The sequence below is a fragment of the Physcomitrium patens genome, chromosome 2 (assembly GCF_059467195.1).
Source record: "Physcomitrium patens ecotype Gransden chromosome 2, ASM5946719v1, whole genome shotgun sequence".
NCBI lineage: Eukaryota > Viridiplantae > Streptophyta > Bryopsida > Funariales > Funariaceae > Physcomitrium > Physcomitrium patens.
This window is the reverse complement of record NC_143411.1, coordinates 5,410,527-5,414,637: the sequence shown is the minus strand read 5'-3', so window position 1 is coordinate 5,414,637 and position 4,111 is coordinate 5,410,527.

Genomic DNA, 4,111 nt, shown 5'->3' with positions numbered 1-4,111 from the left:
GCTATCGAGGTGTTAGTTTATGGATATGGGTTGATGTAACAAGTGGCAAGTTGGCATTGGAGAATAATACTTGATCACCCTTCCAGAAGATCTTGTATTGCCGATAGTTATTTGTATACTACTTCTGTCAATTTTGTATACTAAAGGAGTAGTGCCGTGCCTCTTATAAGGCTATTGTAAGTCATTGTATAAATTCCTCCATTGCCATATTGTTGATATTGATGGAATGATGGACAGTTGCTTCTAACATGTCATAGATAGCAAAATTGGCTGCAATAGTTCAAAAGACATTGCATTATTTGCTTTGCTATGTTGACATGACTTAGAAGAGTATAGAAAGGCTCAAACATAATGATCCAAACTTGCCTAAAATAATGTCTTTAAAATCTATTCTAGGATCTTTTTTCATTCCACATATTTTGATATTGGGTTATCATGTCCCTTCTAAAGTATGCATGTCTGGAGTTTAGCATTATCAAGTACATAAATTTTCTTCTTCAAATAGAGCAAGCCTTCATGAAGAGTGTAATTTTGATATTGTATAATCCACCTTCAATCGATCACTAACCATCTTAAAATAAGCATCCCGTTGCATAGCTTCCTTCCATTCTACCTCTTTGGTTAGATCTAAAATGATATTACTTATGGTAGAGACTTTTTGTTTGTTTTTTGTGAGCCATTAAATTGACTCACTTTGATATTTAGTATAAAAAATGCACTTATTGTGCTTAAATTATAAATTTTATGAATTAATATTAGAATTTTAGGAAAAATAAAAAATAGATTGTTAGTAGTAGACATACAATCTAAGATAGAGTTTAGTAAGAAGAAACTATAAAGACTATATTTTTTAATTTGCTAGTAGTAGAGGAATTACAAAGAGGTAGTCTTGGTGTCAAAAAAAAAAAAAAAAAAAAAAGAAAAATCTAATGAGGTTTAATTGTGATGGGTTTGAAGATTTTTTCCAAATTCAACAAATCTAAGCCGTAAAGTGATTCTTCAAATTTATGGAAGCCTTCAAATACAATGGAAGCATCAAATTTACCATATGGAGTGAAGAAAATAAGATCGGTACCCTTATCTTCAAAGTACAAGTAGAGAAATGAAATTCTCATTTTTTGAAGAATTTTACAAATATTGTCTAAATCCTTATAAGTAAAAAACTTCCATAAAAGTTGCAAAAGAGCATAGATTGATGCATGTGAGTAGTCAATCTTAGCATACAAAGATGTCTTAATTACAATGGTTAAGTTAGATTTATCAAAAAGTATTTTTTTTCCACTTACAAGAGCCATCAGCTTCATCACGAAATTAGCTCTTGGATGAAAGAAGGCCGTAGATCTACATTAGGGAACTTAGAGGACAAGGGTGGAGATGTGGCCGCCCTTCCACAAGCCACCACTCAATTGTATAAGAGTGGTTTGGTTTCCCAAGCCTCTCTCTCTCTTTCCTTTTTGATGAAGGCAAAGCCATGCCAAAGTGTGGTCTCAGCCCTAACCCTAATCTTAATTTTTTGCTTCTTTCTTGATCTTGGATCTCATTTTGAACTTTAGGAATATATGAACATTGATTTTTTATCAATGGTGGTGCTTGTTGTGGTTTAAAAGGAGCCATTTGCAATTAGTGGTCACTAACCATTTCCATATTTAAAAGGGTTTGAGGGGCCTCAGATTTTCCTCAATCGTTCTGTGGGTTTTTATTTTTTGCAAGTGAAATTTTTTTCACCACATAACCCTTGTTATTAGCTCTCCAACTAGCTAAGGCCTTCTCAATTTGGAGTTGAACGGAAATTTTGGTGAATTTTTGAGTGAAAGGAGGCGACTGCCTTGGCAGTTTCAATAACCCAACTTTGAAAAGGCATTCCTCAGTGCCAATTAATAGAATCATTTTGAAATTTTTAGAGTACAAGCACCTTTAAGCTAAGCTTCTACTGGAATAAATTTCAATAAATTTAAAGAAATTTTGAATTTTTGAAAAAGTTTTTAGTGAAGACTGCTGTGGTAGGCACAATAACCCAACTTTGAAGAAGCATTTCTCATAGCTCACATACTAGATTGTCACGAAACTTTTATAGCAAGAGCGCCTTGAATTTAAATTTCTAAAACAATAAAAATTACTAGATTTGGATCTAATATGAATTTTTGGAAAATTTTGGAGTAAAGGGGGTGCTTCCTTCAATTCCTGGGCATTGTCAAGGTACTTCCGCTTGGACCTTTTTTATTTCTTTTTTCTTTTATTTTATTTTATGTTATTTTTTTTTCAGTAACTTGTAACTTCTACATTCACTTTTGTCTTTAATTTTTAACTTTTAATCTTCTCTCTTTTACTTTTATTTTTTTATTTTTTAAACTTTATTTTATTTTTTCTTTTTACTTTATTTTTATTTTTTAAACTTTAATTTTACTTTTTAAACTTTATTTTTAAATTTTAAATTTTAATTTTTAACCAAACCTTAAAAAAATTTATAGTTATTATGGATTAAGGATAATAACTTAATTAATTACTTTTACCTTTACTTAATTATGAAGTAAAAATTTATACATTTTTTAAAAAATGATAAAATAATAAAATAATAATAATTAATAAAAATAAACTATTAAAAAAATAATGATAATAAATTAAATAAAAAATTAAATCAAATTATCTAATTAGAAGTAGAAGAAGGAACTGTTTTGTATGAAGATATGGAGTGAATTATTATTGTGAATGTGAGTAATGTTAGAGGATTTGATTAATAAATTGGTGTTTTAAGAAGGACAAGTAGTAAGTGGATTAGAATTTAAATAATAGCTTTATATTCAATTCATATAATTAATTCACTTATTATGAGTTAGAATAAAATTCCAATTAGTGGAGGCTTATTTTAGCTTACATCTTCTAATTTGTCCTTCAAGTCTTATCTTTGTGATAAATTATTTGGCAAAGTATGTTATTGCCCTTGTTTGTACTTAAGTTGGATATCAAAAAATTGCAAGTATTCTTCACAATGATGATGTCGCAATTTCATATTTTTTTGATGCAAAACATGTAGCAAGGATTGATGGTCCCAACAACCATTGGCTTCTCTAATAAATAGTGTTACCACACCTTTGTAGCATGTATAATCACTAATTGATCGTGATCATGTGTTGAATAATTGCGCTCTATCCTTCTCAGCTTGTGAGATTCATACACCTTAATTTAAAGGTCCCTACTAAAATCTTGTTGAAAGATCTCTCTAGTAGCAAAGTCGGAAGCATCAATGTTAAGAGTACAAGAGAGATTAAGATCATATGGTTGCAATATTAAAGCACTAATGAGTGCTTCCTTCAATTTATCAAAAGGTTTTTGCTGCTCTAGTTTCCATTCAAATGGAGTATCCTTCTCCAATAGGTTTTTCAATGAGACAACAATGTGAGCAAATAGTTGAACAAAACGGTGTTGGGATAGAGAGAGTTTGCCTCAAGAAAGCACTGGCCTTCTAGCTACCACTAAATACTCAATCAAGTCTAAGATATAAAAATACCAAGTTTATACATATAATATTTTTCTTTTTTAGGCAATTACATCAAAATATAAGCCCAAGTACCAAGAAAACAACCAAATGTATGATAAAGTATCTTAAAACCTTATATATCCTTATGAAAAATATTTTTGGAACTTCAATAGCTCATATCTCATGATCGGATTGTTTAAAAAATCATAAATTTTACATGAAGTACTCATATGCTTTCGAAAACTACTACAAAAAAATTCAAGTGCAAATTCGTTACGGATCTTAAGATATCGCCAAAATCCTAATAGTAGCTTTAAACCCTAGCTTACATACACCTGTGTGCTAATTTCTCCATATCTCACAAAATAAGTATTTAAATACCATGAAACTTTGATCTATAGCTTTTTAACTTAATAACTCACACTTATGGAAATTTTGAGCCAAAAATTCATCCAAGGACTTAAGATATGACTCCAACCATTACTATCAACAAAATGAATCACTTACTGCCTTCGAATTATATGTACTATCTTCAATGCCCTATAACTCCTTCATTTAGACTTAGAATTCATCAAAAAGTATATATAAAGTATAGCCAAAAAAGGGGTCTCTCCAATTCCAGTCGCCGATCTTTCA